The sequence below is a fragment of the Sapajus apella genome, unplaced genomic scaffold (assembly GCF_009761245.1).
Source record: "Sapajus apella isolate SASKATOON/1434 unplaced genomic scaffold, GSC_monkey_1.0 scaffold76, whole genome shotgun sequence".
NCBI classification, from domain to species: domain Eukaryota; kingdom Metazoa; phylum Chordata; class Mammalia; order Primates; family Cebidae; genus Sapajus; species Sapajus apella.
The window spans coordinates 2,065,142-2,085,179 of record NW_022437016.1 but is presented as its reverse complement, the minus strand read 5'-3'; the positions used below and the strand labels follow the sequence as shown (position 1 = coordinate 2,085,179).

General features: G+C 41.7%; 1 protein-coding gene and 1 pseudogene across 3 annotated transcripts in view; both read left to right on the top strand.

The window, feature by feature from the left end:
• ASTN2 (astrotactin 2) overlaps positions 1-20,038 on the top strand; it is a 948,324-nt gene that overhangs the window by 609,101 nt on the left and 319,185 nt on the right. The gene's annotated exons all lie outside the window — the stretch shown is intronic.
• Positions 2,005-3,051, top strand: LOC116532448 (annotated as a pseudogene).

The window sequence follows — 20,038 nt, the reverse complement described above, 5'->3', positions numbered from 1 at the left end:
CATAATGTAGCAGAGGTTATTTTGTGTCCGTCTGCTTTGCTATCTGATAGGCACAGGGATGCTCAGAGATCAGTGCCAATGAAGGAGGCACTTCTTGGAAGCAGGCTTCTAACTCCAGGGTGCTGAAGCCATGGTTGGGTGCCTGGATTAGAGCCACCTCTGCGCGCCCATGCTGCAGTTTCAGCCATCATTGGATGCAGCAAAAAGCTACTTACCAGCAGAAAGCTGGGCTGCATTCTGCTTCAGGTCAAACGTTGAAGACAAACTGCTGAAAAAGTAGCGAGAAATCCATTTGGGAGAAGACGCTGGTCTGGGTGAAGCTTTATTATTCTTAAGCACTGAAATAAAAATCTCATAGCATCAACACCCATTAGTTTAATTGGGGACAGAAAGTAAGCAGTAAAATTAAGATCTAGTGAAAGATGCTCTTTATTATTTTTTTAATGGGGAGCAGGAAATTGCAATCCATTTTTAAACACGTCCTTGCTAATATTTCCCCCTATTTATGGTAAGAGAGGAAAGAAAAATAGTTGCTTTAATTTTTAAAAATTTTATTCTCCATGTTCGCATCTCTAAATATACTAAACATGGTCATTTTATGAGGAAAACAAATTATACAGAACATATTTTAAATGTTCTCCAAATAACTTAAAAATGTGTCTCTATACTGCAAAAGGTGCTAAAACAACAAAATCAACAAGATCCACTTTGCTTCTCTTCGCAGCTCCCCTTCCCCCTTTTTTTGGTTTTGTTTTAAATTTCTGGCTTCAAAATCCCTGACTGTGTTCTTTTTCTAGAAGAGGAAAGCCTATCTGAATCATTGAGACATCTGAAGCAGAGATAATTTTTAAAGACACGCAATTGCATCACACTCAAATGCAGGCTGTAACTCAGGCTGGTCTAAACGCTAGGAAGGAAAAGTCCATAGGGAACCTATGAACAGATAAGGATAGATTGTAAAGGATAGATTGTAATTAGCACAGTAATTGTCATTAGCAGAGCAATCGTAATTAGCACAGTGATTGTTTGTTCATAATGGGTGCTTCCAAAGTGACTCCAGGCAGTTTGTTCTTTTAAGTATCTTCTGCCACTTCCCCCATGATCTTGTTTACACTGCTAATGCACTAATGTGCTTAGCAATCTCTTTTATAAAAAACCACTTCAAAGGTATGAGCCAGCCCAGCCCCTGGTCAAGCATTAAGCATTCTTAATTAATGGAGTCCACGATGCTGAAATTTTACTATGTTACATTATGGTAAGGCCACATTGGTATCTCACTTGAGAAAGAAATCACACCTCAGAAGTCATTTGTTACTGTTATTGTTTTATTAATTATGATAGGGAATAAGATGCTGGCAAAGACATGAACTTGAGGGCAGAGGTTCTATCTAGCCCTGGCTTTACTGCTAGTTCTCATTTGTTAGTTAACGAGTTTTTGTTGAATACCTGTTATATATCAGTTCTTATAAATCTCTGGAGATAAAAAGAGGAGGAAGACAGCTGAAGTCCCTATTCTTGTGCAGATGGAGCACTCAGGAAGTGCATTTTGCTCAGTGAGAGGCAGTGAAGACTCTGGAAGAAGTATTGCCTGAGACCCAGAGGCTAGAGTAACAGTTAGCATGTGGGGGAGTGTTCCAGGAAAATGAGAACAAAGAGGGTCTACAGACATGAACATCCAGGTGGGTCATGAAGGGGTGGGGGATGGGATTGTGGAGGTTAGGAAGCTATTGCTTTTCTCACCATGAAATCAGGGAGCATACAGTGTCTGATTCATAGGAGAATCATGAAGCAGAAGAAGAGGTGATAAAAAAAAAAAAAGTCAGATTAGGCGGGGCACGGTGGCTCATGCCTGTAATCCCAGCACTTTGGGAGGCCAAGGCTGGTGGATCACCTGAGGTCTGGAGTTTGAGACTAGCCTGACCAACATGGTGAAACCCTGCCTCTGCTAAAAATACAACAATACAAAAATTTCAATCCAGCACTTTGGGAGGCTGAAGCAGGAAGATCACTTAAGCCCAGGAGTTCAAGATTGCAGTAAGCTATGATCATATCATAGCACTCCCAGCATCCTGTGTAGCAGAGCAAGAGCTAGTCTCAAAAAAAAAAGGAGGGGTGAATGATGTACCTGGAAGAAAGACGGCTTGTTCATCGGGATTTGGCAGCCCGCAATGTCTTAGTGAAATCTCCAAACCATGTGAAAATCACAGATTTTGGACTAGCCAGACTCTTAGAAGGAGATGAAAAAGAGTACAATGCTGATGGAGGAAAGATGCCAATTAAATGGATGGCTCTGGAGTGTATACATTACAGGAAACTCACCCATCAGAGTGACGTTCGGAGCTATGGAGTTACTATATGGGAACTGATGACCTTTGGAGGAAAACCCTATGATGAAATTCCAACTCGAGAAATCCCTGATTTATTAGAGAAAGGAGAACGTTTGCCTCAACCTCCCATCTGCACTATTGACGTTTACATAGTTATGGTCAAATGCTGGATGATTGATGCTGATAGTAGACCTAAATTTAAGGAACTGGCTGCTGAATTTTCAAGGATGGCTTGAGACCCTCAAAGACACCTAGTTATTCAGAATGATGATCATATGAAGCTTCCCAGTCCAAATGACGGCAAGTTCTTTCAGAATCTCTTGGATGAAGAAGATTTGGAAGATATGATGGATGCTGAGGAGTACTTGGTCCCTCAGGCTTTCAACATCCCACCTCCCATTTATACTTCCAGAGCAAGAATTGAGTCAAATAGGGTAAGAAGGAAGTATATACACATATTATATTACTTCTGAGATATAAAATCATGTGAATAGATTATAAGCACTAACATTTCAAAATTATATAGCTCAAATCAGTGTGATGCCTAGATTAAAAATATACCATAGCTACAAAAGATGTGCCAATCTTCCCATATATAATTTTGGAAGACAAGCTTGGACAATGCAACATGTACATTGAAATACCTTCAAGATTACAGAAGAAAAACATTTTCCTCATCTTAATTTAAAAACAAATCTTAACTTTAAAAAACAATTCCACCTAATAAAACCATATGTGTATATAAATAAATGAAAATCCCTACCAAAAAAAATACAAAAATTAGCTGGGTGTGGTGGTGCATGCCTGTAATCCCAGCTATTCAGGAGGATGAGGCAGGAGAATTGCTTGAATCCTGCATTCAACATTACTGCAGATGTTACAATGAGCCAAGATCGCACCACTGCACTCTAGCCTGGGTGACAGAGTAAGACTCCATCTCAAAAAAAAAAGAAAGAGAGAGAGAGAGAGAGAGAAAAGTTAGGTTAAAATGCCTTGTAAAGACGGGAATATTAATGACATTTTCCTCGACATGAATCCAGGGATCTGTGGGATACCACTTACTCCAAAATTGTACTGTAGGATATGTCCTGTCACACTGGAAATCATGTGAGATGCAAATTCACCGGCATTACTTTCTTTGTATTCCTTCCAGATAAATGAAAGAGTAAGTCTATTCTAAGCTCACATTAATAAGCCTACACATGTATATCAAGAAAATTTAACTTTTAGGGAAATATTTTTATTTCAGAGAGATGCCCTGAATAGAAATGTATCTAGTAGCAATTCTAATGAAAGATATGATCATAGTTTATTGGATGTGAATTTATACAGAAAGCTCCAGAGGCAGTGGCTGGGGTTTTATGTAACATCACCACTGAATAATTACTATTAATGATAATCTAGTGGAACACCTCAAAGGTGGCTTTTAAGAGTCCAAAATGAGCATTTATTTTTTTATGTAACCTGAGATCCTCAAAGGAGCCCATTAAGTGGACAGTTAATTAGCAGACACAGACAGGAGTCAAAGCTACAGGCATTTGGGTAGCCCAGGGCAGGTTAATTCATTGTATGCCTGAGGACTTTGAAAGAACCTTAAAGCCTAAGTCAGCCTCTCCATTCTTTACTGAGTTCCCAATGACCTTGAAGCTGCTTCACTTTCCTTTCACTTTCTAGAGTAGGAGGAAAGAAACATGATGAAGTGATTGTTCTTACTTGTCATGCCATAGTTCAGAGAATTAAAGTTACTCTAAAGGATATCCCTGTAAGTTTCTATTAATTCCCTGTTTCTTAGAGTTAGTGAGGACCCAACCACTGGGAATAAACAAGCCCAGGGACCATACAGGTATTTTGCAGCTGTGTTTGCAAAGGAGGTGGAAACACAGCTTGAGAATTAAGCTAAATTGCAATTAAATTTGCTTCAGCTTTATGCTCCCGCCTATCAGTACACATCAAGTGCTTATTATATTGCCAGGTTCTGGGGATTCAGACTGAACAAAACTCAGCCTAACGTTGGTGTAAAGGGGAAAATAATATACCTTTTTATTTTTGGTATTATCTAAGGCTGTGTTCAAACTTGTTTTTTACTATCACCCCCTGTCACAGCAAAACAATAAAGAAAGATTGAATTATTCTTAATGAGAGAAATTAGATACTAAGGAGTACTGTTTTGTTGGGTAGAGTTAGACATTGGAGAACCACAGCCATTGTACTGTCTAAGATGTTTTTGCCCAGCAGGGAACAATTTCTGCCACTATTGAGAATGCGTGGTGTTAGTGGATTTGCAAGTGTCATTTTATAAATGAGGGAAGTGGGACTCAAAGAAAACTGATCACTTGACAGTCATTGCATAGCTGGTGTCAGAGCCTCACTTCCTGGGTCTTTCTGACACTTAGATGTTCTTTTTCATACTCCACTCAGATAGGACTATTTTTAATATATATTTTTAATTTACAAATGCCACTTGTATATATTTATGAGCTACGATGTGATGTTTTGATATATGCACACACTGTGGGATGATTAAATCAAGCTAATATACATATTCGTCATCGCACATTTTGACTTTTTGTGATGAAAATATTAAACAACTTTTCAAAGCACATTTTTGAAATACACAGTACATTATTAACCATGGTCACCACAGTGAGCAATGGACTAAAATGTACTCCTCCTGTCTAATTTTGTATAGGGTCCTGTGGGACTCTTAAGTACAGTAGCTTGGATTTTACTCTGAATGAGAAGCAAACCAAGCTAGGGCATTAACTGAGCAGAAAAGGGCTACAGTCTGACTGGGGTGTGAAGAATAGACATCAGTGGGAAGGGTAAAATCAGGGAAAGCAGTTCCCAGGCTACCGCTGTGATCCAGATGTCAGATGACAGTGGATTGGAGCATGTTCACAGAAGTCAGCATGGTGAGAGGTGGGCAGATTCTGGATGTATTCTGAAGGTGAGACAACTGGATTTACTGATGAGGGAGAGAAAGAGGGAGGCAAGATTGGTGCCCTGAGTTTTGCCTGAGCAGTTGGACAGATGGATGTGCCATTGTCAGAGGCAGGAAAGACCACAGGAGGAGCAAGCACAAGGGAGGGAAATAGAAAGAGAAATTTGTTTTTGATCATGTTAAAAGATGAACTTGACTGTGAAACATTGCCATCATGTATAGAAGTACACCATAGTGTGATGAAACCCCAGCCACTCATCATCTGGTGTCAATAGCCCTCATCTGGTCATGTCTAATATATATTTTTATGGTGATGTCAGGAAGCCAGTAGGATATACCAGTTCAGAAGAGAAACATGACTTAAAATGTTCATTTCAGATTATTTAGCATATGGATGATAGCAAAGATGTGAGAGGACACAAACTCACTAGGTAGTAGATAGAGAAGAGGGGAGCCTGAGCCCTGAGTCCTGCAGTTAAACATCAGAGAGGTAAAGAGCCACCAGCAAAGGAGACTGAGGATGTGTTCCCAGTGACATGAGAAGAGACCGGGCAGCAGCTTCCCTGTTTAAACACATTCAGTTCCACAACCTCTAGTGTGACCTAGAGTAGCTGTCAACCTTCTCCCCTCCATTATTTGTTAGCAGACGATGACACTGAATTGCTAAGAGACTAAATAATTTTCTCCTTGTCATTTGGATGGTAAAAGGTGGAGCCAGGACTGGAATCCAGACAGTCTGGATCCAAATCCATACTCAAATTTCTCAAATTTTTCTCTCCACATATTCTGCTCCATTCATATCACTGCTAGGCTGAGGGTCAAAGGTGGGGACAATAGAGGAACAGGAGAATGCCATGAAAACATGCCCATGTTAACGTTAACTAACAACACAGAACATCGCATGTGTGATGGACCACCATGTGACCTTAGTCCATAGTTCAATACCGTCTAATCATCATAATGATGATAATATTTGCTATTTACTGAACATGTCTGTGGACCAGGCTCCCTGCAAAGTGCTTCAAATGCTATCTTTTCTTTAATTGCCACAATAAGCTTATGGAGAAGAGCCAATGTTCTATCTGTTCTGCATCTAAAAACTTTGAGATTTAAAGAGCATAAAAAGTAGTGGTGAATGATTTGCTTTGTTTCATTAAGGGCATTATGATTGAATTGTTCAGGAGAAAAGTGGGGGAGGAAAAACAACACAGACTTTGGAGCCAAGTAGGTGTGGGTTCAAATCCTAGCTCTGTAGAGTATGGTCTTGATCCATTTATCCACTCAAGCTTCATTTTTCTTATCTGTGAAAATAGTGATTTAAAAAATACCATGTCTTATACTATATGGTCCTCATCCTATTTTTTTATCTGAAATACCTGTGAAAAATAAAATTAATATTTGTATTATTATTTAATATCTACCTCCCATGCTTAACTTGACTCTTGACTCTTCATTATTAGAAATTTCCAAGACCTAGCAAAGTATCTATACAACTCAGTTCCCAACAAATGGTAGCTGTAAGTTAGAAATGGAGTTCTGTTATGTCTATGATATAAAGCATGAGATTTTGTGGGTTAGAGAAACTTCTGTGCTCATGGAATGGGAACCTCCTCAGCCCATAGCTCTTTACACCGTGTACCGCACTATCTTTCAGCTTCCTTCTACACAGTTGAGGCAGTAGCTTTGTTTAGAGATGAGATGAGACCACAGCTTTGTACTCTGGCAGACCTGGAATTGAATTCAACCCCTGCTGCTATTAGCTGTGTGACCTAGTCCAAGTCACCTGACCTCTCTCTAAACTTTATTGTCCAGGCGAACATATTAACCTGGATAGTTGGAGACATATATTTATATATATTACAATGTTTAAAGCAACAGATGCATAGTAGATGCTCACTACATACTAGTTATTTCTCCTTCTTACTCCCAAGACAGAGCCGTGTTTATTTGTATGCCCAGTGATAAGAGTGAACAGGGCTTGATACATGGTAGGCGGTTAACAAGTTAGAAGGAAGAAAGGAGGGAAGAATGACAGGGAGGGAAGGAAGGAGAGAAGGTGGGAGGGAAAGAGAGAAGGAAGAGGAGGGAGGGAAGGAGAGAAGGAGGGAGGGAAGAAGGGAGGGAGAACAGGAAGGAAGGAAGAAAGGGAGGGAGGGAGGAAGGAAAGAAGGAGGGAAGGAAGGAAAAGATTTTATGAATTTACCTGTGAGACTTGTTAAAAAAAAATGAACTGTTTCATTCATTCATTTATTCATTCAACAAATATGCTGCACTGACTAAATTTTAACCACTGTTCAAGGTGATGGAGAAACAGAAAGCCTGGCCATTGCGATATATGCCCATATGTGGAGGGTGCTCACATATCCTAGTTTTACTAGGACAGTCTAGTTTATGGCTGTTGTCCAAGGTCCTCTCCAGTTTAGCATATATCCTAGGCAAAAGCCCCCTGGATCACATGAAAAATTATGTAGTCACTCTACCTACTGAACTCATACACTAACAAAAGAAAGATGCTTATTCAGTGAAATTCAATAAAGTGACCATTCAGTGTTATGTTTGAAAGCCAGAGTGCTATGGGAGCAAGCCCACGTGGGGTGTAGGACTCCAGGTAGATGGAATTAATGTCTAAGATGAGATGTGAAGGGCAAGTAAGAGATTGTTAGGTGAAGAAAAAGAGGGGTGCAGACTGCAGTTAGCTTATAAAAGCTGGTACAGAGAGCATATTGCCCCAAATGTGAATTTTGTTTGTGTTAGCCATCACGGATGCTCATTCCAAATAGAAAGACTAAAGGGCACTCGAGTCAGTGTTCAGAAAGTGGCAAGTATGCAGATCTCTTTCCTGGTCTTCATTCATCCAGTACATCCCTAAATGGATGAAGTGCTGCTCTACTTTGGACTTGAGCATCCAAAGTGGGTGGCAGTCCCCAGGGAGGTGAAAGGCTAATAGAAGTTTATAAAACATGCACTCTTAGGTTGGCCCAGGGGGACCTGTCACAGAGGTGCAAAAAAGGCAGAAAGAAGAATGCCTGTCTCCCAAAATTAGCTTCCCTTGAAAAGACAGAGGAGAAGCTTTTGTTCCAACAAAGTTATGTTAATATTGTCAAGTTGGTGCACTGGGTCGCTGAACTGGTACTTGGGGACTGTCATAATATCGATGGGGAGTTTGGCAAGTTAATTCTAAATCTGTCACTTCCCTCTTCTACAACTCTTGCTTTTTAATAAAACCCCACAGTGACTGTGGGCTCCACTGACAGCTGGGGAGTGATCTTTGAGTCTGAAACTGGCATGGCATGATGTTTTTTCCTCCTCTCCCTTTGCTATCCTGCCCGCTCTTTCTCTCCCTTCCCCAAACTGTAGTTGCCAAACTGAAGTGAGAAATCTTTTCTCTTACAAAAGAAGTCTCACTGTTGGAGGCAGCATGGGGCCCTGGAAAGCGTATGGCTTTTGGAGTTAGACCCACTGGTGTTTGAATGCTGATGCTGCCACTAACTAGCTGTGTAACTTCGTGAAAGCTGCTTGAGGTAGCTGAACGTCCAGTTCCTCTGCTTGTTGTGATATAAAATAATACATGTCAAAGCACCTGCTACAGTTCACCAGATTTCAGATTCCTTTCTTCTTTTCAACAATATGTGGGGCAAGAACTGCAGGCATCTGGCCCTGGACTGAAATGACAAGTTAGCCGGAAGCCATTCTTCCCTAAGCACCTTTAATAGATTCAGTGCTCAGACTGCATCAAGAAACCCAGGGAGGAATCAGAAGAAATGTAATCATAAAAAAGTGTGCAGCACTTTTGAGAGCCCCAGTGAGTTTCTAATGAGCTTTTTCACAACAGACTAATAACAGTTCTAATTAAACCCACCCCACTGAAGCTAAAATCTTCATTGTCTCCACACCCATAAGACTGTTCTCTCTGCTCGGCTTGTAGGCCGACACAAATTGCCGGGAAATCTTGCAAACATCCAAATGATATAGGCATGTGACATTTGCCCCTGGGCCTGAGTTTTCTAGGGCCAATTTCCTGCCTGCTTTAAGAAAATCCTGTATTCCTATTTGTGTTCTCAACTTTGATCCTGCCCCGTGCTAGTGCTTGAATTCAGTTTTTCCCTGTTTTTGACTTTACATTGTCCTTATCAATATTGACTTAGTTTATTTTTTGGTTATCATAGTCACTCTGTCTGTATCACCAACTTTCAAAGACCCAGCCTGTTCCATTGGCTGTTTTGTGAGAAAGCTCCAGTCAGCTCACCTACTTCTCCCTCCTTTCTGCAAAATATAACGCTAGGCAATGTGTGAATCACTTTTAAAGTATTTGAAATCCATTCATTCACTCATTCATGTATTAATTTATCAGCTATGCTATGACAGGCCTTGTGCTAAGTCCTAGTATTTACAAAAGTAAAAAAATAGCTCTTGGCTGTGTAGGGGGTAATGGAAATGAAGACAACTAAGGGAAACGAATGAGGAAACCTACTATGATAGATACGCTTGCCCAGGCTCATGAGGTTCTTCTGCTGTCTGGTGCTCAATCCTAAGCCCCTCTTCAGATATGACCTTTTCTCTTCTCCCCTGAAAAGGACAAACTGCTTGATAGAAACTTATTGTCTTCACTTCCTCACTTTCTGATTGCTTCTCACACCTTTGAAATTTGATTGCTCTCACATTGTTCCCCAGAAATGCTAGTCCTGAACCAAGGTCACTGACTATATTACCTGTGAATACAGCAGTGGTTAGGAGCATGGGTAGCGGAATGAGAATCCCTGGACTTGGATTTCAGCTAAGTTCATTCACTGAGCAAATTTGGTGTCATCATCCATTAAAGAGAAGGGCACATTTAAATCAGATAATGCATATAAAGCACTGGGCACATCATAGGTGTGCAGTTATTGTTTCTTATTTTTTTTTATTATTTCTTATTTTTCTTTTCAACCTCCTGTCCTCTTTGCTCCACCCTGGCCACACAGAACTTGTTATTATACATTTGCTTATTTGTCCTCTTGACTGGTTTGTGAATTTTACAAGAGCAGAGGCCACATCTTCTAGAATCAGTACTCAAGTCAGATTCTGACAGAGTGAGCACCCAATGGCTGCTGTAGTTGTTCAATGAGTGAATGATGAGTAGGTGGGTGAAAGAATGTATCATGAGAGAATTGATGTGTGAATGAAAATCAAATTAATTATTCAGCAGATTGATATATAAACATGAATATATAAACCAGATGTGGTGGCTCACACCTGTAATCCCAGCACTTTGGGAGGCCAAGGTAGGTGGATCACGGGGTCAGGAGTTCGAGACTAGTTTGACCAACATGGTGAAACCCCGTCTCTACTAAAAATTACAAAAAAAATTAGCTGGGCATGGTGGTGGGTGCCTGTAATCCCAGCTACTCAGGAGACTGACGCAGGAGAATCGCTTGAACCCAAGAAGCAGAGGTTGCAGTGAGCCGAGATGATGCCACTGCCCTCCAGCCTGGGTGACAGAGCACAATTCTGTCTTTTAAAAAACAAACAACAACAACAACAAAACCATGAATATGTAATTAATATATAGATAATAAATGTGTAAACGAATGATCCTATGAATGGATTAGTGAAGTGATGAATGGGCAGTGAAATAGTTGAGGGAAAGGCTTAGGCCAGGAGGGAATAAAAAAAAAAATGAATGAAAAGGTAGATGAATGAATAAATTAATTATTGACCCAGGTGGACATGGAAGGAGCCTGAACCTGATATTGGCCATGGAGAGCCATACACAACACATCGCTTTAGGGAAATTTATGTTTTTCTGGGAAAATGAAGAAAAAAGGAAGGAAAATTAGCAATACTAGAGAAGATTTTCCTAGAGTTTGAGGAGCATTAAGAAATGCATCAATGTTTAGAGTTTTCTGTTGTGGTAGACCCAGTGGAGGGAAGTCAAAGGTGAAAGATCAGGGAATGCTCCAGGAAACAGGTGATGTATGGAGGTGTCTGTGCTGCTATTAAAAAAAAAAAAAAAAAATCTGTTCTTTTGTCCCACAGCGTGATTAAAAAAAGAAAGAAAGAAAGAAAGAAAATTTCTGAGACTGGGTAATTTATAAAGAATAGACATTTATTTATCATGGTCCCAGAGGCTGGGAAGTCCAAGATAAAGGCATAAGAAGGTTCAGTGTCTGGTGAGGGGCCAGGTTTCTTTTCTGAGATGTTGCCTTATTGCTGTGTCCCCTGGAAGAAAGGAATGCTGGCTCCTCACCTGGCAAAAGGGACAGAAGGGAAAAACAAGGATCAAACCCCCTCTGTTCAGCTGTCTTATGATGGCCTTAATTTATTCATGAGAATGGAGCCTTCATTACCCATACAAACCCAAAAGACCCCACCTCCCATGACTGTTGCAATGGAGATTAGATTTGCAACACATGCATTTGAGGGGACACGTTCACACCGTAACAGGAGGGCACACAGAGGTTATGGGGAGAGTGGTAGGAATTGACTGAGGTTGGAAAGTTACAAGGGGTAGAGTTCTATTTGTTACAAATTTCTTAAATATCAAGTTTAAAGTGTAATTGCTTTTTACTGTATAATAATCACAATCATAATAGTAATTAGACATTACATTCTGACTGTACCTAGCAGTATGCAATAGTTCCTCTTTGATTTCTCCCTCTTGAGCTTCCCACATGTCTCAGGAGGAGCCTACACTCCTTCCATTGGCGTTCACTTAATCAATCATTTAGATTCAGGCCCCTTCTGTTCTCCTAAAGGGCTTGAGACAGGTGGCAATAAATTGCATATACATATTGAGGTATTTAATGCAGAAGGGTATACTTTATTTTTAGAACAAATTTTATTCTATAATTCTGAGCTAATAAAGCATTATAAATGGTGCTGAGTCAAGTAAAATTTTGACAAGTTGGGGTGCACTGGGTTCCTCGTACAAGTAGAAGGAGCTGTAGCCAGTTATCAGGGGAAAGAGAGACTACTAGCACTGCACCCTGAGAACAGTTTTAGGCTCTCCCCACAAGAAATGTTGAGCAATACCATGGAGGGTGTCTGCAGCAATCATTTTGAGAAGCCCCCAGATATTTTCCGCATGATTGTTTTCAAATAATAAGCACACTGATACCTAAAGAAGTTAAAAAAAAAATCCCCTTAATTGTAAAGCTAGTAAAGACATGGCCAAATATTGAACTCGGATTTTCCAAATTATGTCATTCCTGCAGCTCATTTTTTTTTTTAATTTTTTGGTGTAATGTCTGTTTTCTCTATTTTTAGATGCCAGAGTCAGTTCTTGAATTGTAGTGCTGTCTTTGTAGATTTATCATTTTCCAACATAATGACATGGGTGTTTGCTGCTTGGATGTGGTAACATCCCACAGCATAGACACCACCTGGGAACTTATTAGAACTGTAGTTTGCTTCATTTTCCAGGAACTTCACTAAATTAGAATCTGCATTTTAACAAAATTTCCAGGTGAGTCATATGCACATTAATAGCTGAATAGAGAACTGGAATAAAGCAGTGGTTCTGGAGGTGTTGTCTCTGGATTAGAACATCAGCATCACCTGAGAATTTCATGGAAATGCAAATTCTCAGTCACCACTCCAGACCTTCTAAGTCAGAACCCCTAGGGGTGGGTCCTAGTAATCAAGGATTTAACAACCCTCTCCCACCCCACCTCTCACTCCACGTCTGCCCCCTGTGATTTTGATGTACACTGGTGCTTGAGAACCATTGGTTATAGAAGAGAGTGTGCCAATCATTGGAGTCAGACACACCTGGGTTACAACCTGGATGCCTCAACTCTTTGTGTGATAAGCCACTCCCACTCTGACCTTCATTTCCTTGTAAGCAAAATTATGAGGACAATGAATAATGGAGAAGAGGGTGAGATGATGACACCTGCCTCAGAGAGGATGTGATCATCAAATTATCTATAACCTGTACCTTTCCCCTGGTGCCCCAGGATCTTTCCCTGCTTTATAGATGTCTGCATTTCTTGTCTGGGTCTCGATAGCCATTCTGACACTCCTTTCCAGACCAGAGATAGGGGTGAGATTCTCTGGCCCTTACCCTTGGAGCAGTACCATGTTATCAGCACCTGATGGCTCCATTGGCCAACCAGATTTGGTAACAACGCAAATTCGCACAGCATAGCTTGAATCAGGGGCACTTTGAATTAACTTGGCAAGAGAGGCATCCCATGAAATGCTATTCAATTTTTTGTTAGAGCTCAAAATCCAGAACCTTTATGACATCACCTTCATCTACAAATCTTGTAATTTTGTCAGGAACAGCTATCAAGTTGTCTAGGATGATTTGCTCTGCATGAAACTCTAGTGTTCCTTATCCCTCACTATTCCATTATTTTTCCAAAGCTTACAGATTTTTCTCTGGGCACATTCATTCAATTATTTTCCTCAATATTGACACCAGGCTTACTGGACAGTGATTTTCAGGATTACTTCTCATTAACCTACTACGAAGACCCATTCTGGTTTTGGTCAGCCTCATTGCCAGCACTCTCCAAGCTCCTGCCTCCCCTGCACAAACTCATTAACTCTTATCATGTTGTTCCTTGTTGCTTGGCTTGGTAGAAACATATTTCTCTGCCCTCAACCCTTACCCCAATCCTCCAAGACCTACACTAACCAAGGCCATTTTACATAAAGAATCACAGGAAACAAGAGGTGGAAACAGCCTTAGAGAGGAGGCATATGGTTGGGGAAGAGTATAGGTTTCAAGCCCAGACACTTGGATTGCAATTCTGGCTTCTCTACTCAGGTGTTTTGTGACCTGCCGGCAGGTGACCCATCACATCTCTCTGAGCCTTGCTTTTTGACATCTGTAAAATGGGACTAATCAACCTAAAGAGAGATTAGTGAAAAGATTAAGAAAAACACTTTATACTCAGCACCGTGCTTGGGAATTCCATACTCTATTAATGATAGTCCCCTCACCCTGTACCTTACCTAAACCCCCCCTTAACAAAAGAGGAAATATATCTGGAAAGGAGACATAAAAGATCACATAGAACACAAACTCTACAGAATACAGATCTACGATTGCTTTTTCAATGGGAAGAACTAGCTCTACCTTTGGCTCCTTCCTGCTTATTATACAGGCATAGTTGCAAGCCATGCAACTATGCAAGGATTAGTGCTTGTCCATTTTGAGCATGGACTGGACCTCAATACCCACTCTCCCTTCAGTGTGGCACCCTTATGCAGAGCACAAGCTGCACAATCATATGTAAAGATGCTGCCTCTTCCCTTATGCCATGAGAAATCAGATTTGAAAGCCTCTTCCAACCTTGGATTCTCTGATTTATCCTCCTTTGAGATGTCAGAAACAAATATATCTGAAGGCTTGGCTGGTCTGCCTGCCTGCCTTCCTTCCTCTCTTCCTTCCTTTCTTCCTTCTTTCCTTCCTTCCCTTCCTCCTTCCTCCCTCCCTCTTCCCTTCCCCTCCCTTCCCTTCCCCACCTTCTTTGTCTCCCTCCCTCCCCCTCTTTCCTCCCTCTCTCCCTCCCTTCCTTCCTTCCTCCCTCTTTTCCTTCCCCTGCCTTCCTTCCTTTCCCCTTCCTTTCTTCCTTCCCTCCTTCCTCCCTCCCTTCCTTCCCCTGCCTTTCTTCCTTCTCCCTTCCTTCCTTTCTTCCTTCCCTCCTTCCTCCTTCCTTCCTTCTCCCTTCCTTCCTTTCTTCCTTCCCTCCTTCCTCCCTCCCTTCCTTCCCCCGCCTTCCTTCCTTCTCCCTTCCTTCCTTTCTTCCTTCCCTCCTTCCTTCCTACCTTCCTTCCTTTCCTCCCCTCCCTCTCCCTCCCTCTTTCTCTCCCTCCCTCTCTCCCTCCCTCCTTCTCTCCCTCCTTCCCTCCCTTCCGCTCTCCTTCCTTCCTTCCTTTCTTGTAGATAAAGGCACCATGTGAGAAGAGGTGGGCTGGTCTATAAGGGTATCTCATGCAACTATTCCAGCAAAGTAAACATAAAGAATGGGTCCACATTAAATTAATTTCATTGATTTTTTTTTCCCTTCCTTTCCTCTGAAACCTCAGAGTATGGAGGTTATAATTGGTCCTTTTATTATCCCCTGCAGAGGGACTCGGTGGATCCGCCATCCTGGGGGCCTGGAGCTCCTTGTTTACAAAACATCCTTCAGGACTAGATAACGGATAGTCTTCTCTTCCGGCCTGAGTCCCACTCCATTCCCTTTTATTATGTGTCCCTGAAATTCTATTACCTGCTCATGGTGTCAGTGACTCAGCCACAGTGGCTGCAGTAATGATGGCTTTCAGAGCTCAGCTAATGACGCAGGCACTGAGGTGTCTCCAGACCAAACAGCCAGCTGAATCTCAATTTAGCAGGATTTGAGACTGTGGAGTCATGCATTATGCATGAGCATGTGCCCGTGTGTGTAGATGGGTGCATGTGGGTTTGTTGGAGGCTGGTAGAGGGTGTACGTTTATACCCGAGGCCCTGCATATTGGTGGTCATGGTGAGGAAAATGAGATGTCTGATCGTGCAGAGCATTTGCTGGGAGATTAGCAGGAGGACAGGGAAGGATATGTTGGGAAATATGAATAAGCTTCTAGCCTTCGCTGGATTATTACTCCTGCTCCTAAGAAGACAGTACAGCAGACTGACCAAGAGCTGGGCTCTGTAGCAAGATGGCGGGAGATCAAATCCACCAAAGCTATTTACCAGCTGCTCACCTAGTGCTGAGGAATTAAGGCTCAGCTTCCTTATCTGCCTAATGGGATCCTAGTCTGATAAGGGGATTAAACTGAATAATGCAAACAAAGCTCTTATCATTGTGCCTACCACAACAGAAGGTATGTAACAAATGCTGGCTGCTATTATTATTATTTTCCACCAGAAGAAAGCTTCTATCTTCAACCCACACCCAAATAGCCTGCTTTCATGGATCCAGGATACCTTTTCCTTTACCCTGATGAATATGACTTGGCCACCGTAGAATAGAAAGCACAAGATGTAGATTCTTGTCCTTGTTCTGCCATTGGGTAACCTTGGGTAAGCCCTTCTTGACCCTGATCTCCAGTGTCCTCATCTACAGACAAGAAAATGAGGGTCAGAGTACATCAAACTGTGTTTCTTGGAGGGTCAGTGGTCTTCAGAAGAGCCTCAAGCGTCCCTTCTAGAGAGATACAGATGAATACTGGGGAGTCTGTTGCATGCAATGCCAGTTTCACGTATGGGAATCCCAAACATGAATTGTGCTGCAAATAAATGTACAAACTGCTGTTCCAACAGACCACTAATGTATTTACAGGTTTTATATCCTTTGATTCTACAACTTCCTGGTGGATGGAGCAAGACGATCAGAGGAGCAGCAACCTCTCTCTTAAACTATGGAAGATAGATATCCTGGGGATGTAGGGCTAACATGGGAGCCATGTATGCCTTAGAAGTGTGTTGGTGGTTCAGTCTAGGCTAAATATCTGTATCTGCAGGAGGGAAAAAAAGTCTTTACAATCAGACAAAGCATATTCAATCCTGGGTTTTCTATCCCTTACTTGCTTGATGATATTGAACAAGATTCTTAACCTCTCTGAGCCAGAGTCTCCTCATCTGTGAAAATGAGGATAATGGCTCTTACTGAAACGGAAGATGGAAACATGAAGTGAGATAATATGTGTATTAATAATTTCATGTTGCTCAGTATGTGGTATATACTCAAAGCATGATTTCTCTGCTTCTCTTTCTCACCTGAATTCTGAGTTCTGTGTTTATTGCAACTTTTCAAAGCCTGTCTTTGAGTAAAGTTCTCCCTTATGAAGGAGGCATGGCCTCTTCTATCTTTCCTGTTATTAAGCTACCACCTTTTCTGTGACCCCATCTTCCTCATGACCTCCCCACTTGGCTACAGCATTTGCTTCTTAGAATCCACAGACCTCTGGGTATACGTGTGTGTGTGTGTGTGTGTGTGTGTGTGTGTGTGTGTGTGTGTATAGAGAGAGAGAGAGAGAGAGAGAGAGAGAGAGAAAGGAAGCTCAGTGTCCAAAACTGGTTTCTAGAAAGACAGTAAAAGCAGGAGCCAACTCAGTTTCTTCCCCTTCCATTCCTTTATTTCTTTTTCTTACTTTTTTTTTTTTTTTTTTTGAAACAGAGTCTTGCTCTGTTGCCCAGGCTGGAGTGCAGTGGTGTGATCTTGGCTCACTACAACCTCTGCCTTCCAGTTTCAATAGATTTTCCTGCCTCAGCCTCCCCAGTAGCTGCGACTACAGGTGCCTGCCAACACATCCAGCTAATTTTTGTATTTTTAGTAGAAACAGTGTTTTGCCATATTGGCCAGGCTGGTCTCAAACTCCTGACCTTGTGATCTGCCCACCTCAGCCTCCCAAAGTGCTGGGATTACAGGCATGAGCCACCATGCCCGGCCTCTTTTATTTCTTTTTCTTTTCCATCTTTTATTCTACTGCTTCTAGGAAAGCCTCAGGCTAGCAGGAAAGACACATCCCTAAAGAAATAATGACTATGCCATTTTGTGTGTGTTTAACAGACATGAGAATCAAGTGCTCTGACCCCCTAAGCTCTGACCTAGGAGTTCATATATTTCCTTTGACTGGAATCAGGTCCTGGTGACTACAGCCAAGATGAGACTGCTGGCCCAAATTACATGGCTCTGGTGTAGAAGAGAGCTAGGGAGATGGGAGTTGAGAAGGAGGGAAGTCCTGAGAATGGGGCTCAGCAATCGTTATAACCCATAGTGAACCTCTGGCTGACAGAGCCTTTTAAGGAGTAGTTCACATGGCAGAGCTCAGATTTCTAAGTCATTGACTCAACTGGTTGGCATTTACCTAACCTGAACTCCACATTCTTTATCTTAGCTTGTCACCACCTATATTACTCTGTTCTCATGCTGCTATTAAAGACATACCTGAGGTTGGTAATTTATAAAGAAAAAGAAGTTTAATGAACTCACAGTTCCACATGGCTGGGAAGGCCTCATAATCATGGCAAAAGGCAAAGGAGCAAAGGCACAACTTACATGGTGGCAGGCAAGAGAACGTGTGCAGGTGAACTGCCTGTTATAAAACCATTAGATCTCATGAGACTCACTATCACAAGAACAGCATGGGAAAAGCCCATCCCCATAATTCAATTACCTCCCACCAGGTCCCTCCCATGACATGTGGGGATCATGGGAGCTACAATTCAAGATGAGATTTGGGTGGGGACATGGTCAAACCATATGATCACCTGAAATCTACTCTTTGCATTTGCAATTCTCTAATTTGTTTTTTTTTTTTTTAATCATCTTTTCCAGTCCTGCTGGAAACCTGGAATTCTGATGTTTCAGAGAGAGGGAATATTTAATATATTTGATAAATATCATGGCATGGCTGTCAAGCAATCAGGACAAATTCTGGAGCTATCAGTTTTACCATCAGTCATAAACAAGCCAGGTTATTTGCATGAGTATTAGTGGAATGTTGGCACTGATGTAGAGTCCCCGCCCCTTCATGTACCCCAGATGTTCTCTTGCCTGCCTACACTTCTGGCTGCCTGGCCTCTTGGCCTTGACAACTTCTAAATGAAAGAGACCATATTCCAGTTGGGCATGGCCAGCTGTCCATGGACCTGCTGGGAGCCTGGCACTTGATCTATAAATCTCCAGGTCATCAGGCCATCCTTGGAGAGGCCTTTTGCCCTTTAAATGAAGAAGATATATCCTGCCCCTCATCTTTACTAGAAACATAATGGAAATTAAGTAGGTATTTCAGATAATGTGATCCCAAGGACAGTACACACTGAAATGAATTAGAGTCATTCATTCATGAGCCCTTACTATGTGTCAGATTCTTGAGTGAGATGATGGGAGTGGAACCATGAATTGGATGCTGTTCCTACTCTCTTGGTACTTGTGGGATGGTGGGAGAAAGATAAGCATAAAGATAGTACTACTTGACACATGTTACAAGAATAACTACCATTGATTATGTGTGACGTGCTTTATGTGGATGACCCTATTTCTTCTTCACAACAACCCTATGAGGTAGACATTCACTATACCCCACTGATAGCTGAAAAAAATAGGAACATGGAGAGGTAAAGTGACAGAATCATTAAGTAGGTCTTGTCTAGTCTGACTGGTGAGTTCATTAGCCTCCTCTCTTAATTACTGTGCCCTACTAGTCCTGTGTTATGTTAGAAAAGCATGAAGTGCAAGGCCTCATGTAGCCAGACTACCTGAGAAGGTTTCTAACAGATGATGTCTGAGTTGAATCTTGCAGGATAAATGGTTGTTAGGCAACGACAAAGGAACGGACATTTCAGGCAGAGAGATCAGCAGGTGAATAAAGCAGAAAACATGACAATAAAATACATGAGACTGCAAATGGTTTGGTCTTTCTGGAGCCCAGGGTCAATCTTTGTAAGGGGAGCTAGAGAGGTGGTGAAGTTCCATATAATGGCAGGCTCTACTTTCTCGGCTCCTCAAAGAACATCTTAGCACATTGTTTTAGGAAGGAAACTAGAATAAGACATGTGAAGGTGTCCTTGGGGAAAAACATCAACAGAGTACTTCTCAAGAACTTTTTATTGAAGAGTCTTGGCTTTTCCATAGGGGACTCGTTATCACCTTGAAAAATGCACATACAAGTATATGTGTGTTCAAGAACAGGAAACTAACAATCTGGAAAGGCCAGAGGAGAGTACTGGAATCAAGGTTCCATAAGAAAGTGTTCAAAGCCTGGAATTGTTTATCCTGGAGAGGCAAATGCCCAGAGGGAACATAGAAGCTGATGTCAAGTCTCAAAGGTTGTGGCAAGGCACAGAGAAAGA